Below are 441 nucleotides of genomic sequence, written 5' to 3' on the forward strand. Positions count from 1 at the left end.
AAATTCTAATTTTATTTGTCACATACACAGTCATACACAGTACGACATGCAGTGAAATGCTTACACAACTGCTCGTGACCTAAAGAAAAAAGAAAAGGCTATGAATAAGATAGGAAATAAATATGAAAATTAAAAAGGGTAAATTTAACTAGGAAGGAATAAAATAAAATAAAATAAAAAATTAAAGTTAAAAATGAAATAACTGTACAACACAAATTTAGTTTAGTGTTTCATGCACTACACTAAATTTCTCCGAACAAAGTTAAGTAGCAGAATACGCTGTTTTGCATTAGAGTAGGCCTATTACAGTAAAATTACAGGCCTGTAATTAGATTTTACATTTGAGTTTTTCAAGTACAGTATTTCATTGTGCCACTGTAACTCCAACACCAGTCGCGCGGTGGCAGCAATGAGCTAACAGTAGTTGCCACACTGCCGTTA

Source organism: Neolamprologus multifasciatus, chromosome 9 (genome assembly GCF_963576455.1).
Source record: "Neolamprologus multifasciatus chromosome 9, fNeoMul1.2, whole genome shotgun sequence".
Taxonomy (NCBI): Eukaryota; Metazoa; Chordata; class Actinopteri; order Cichliformes; family Cichlidae; genus Neolamprologus; species Neolamprologus multifasciatus.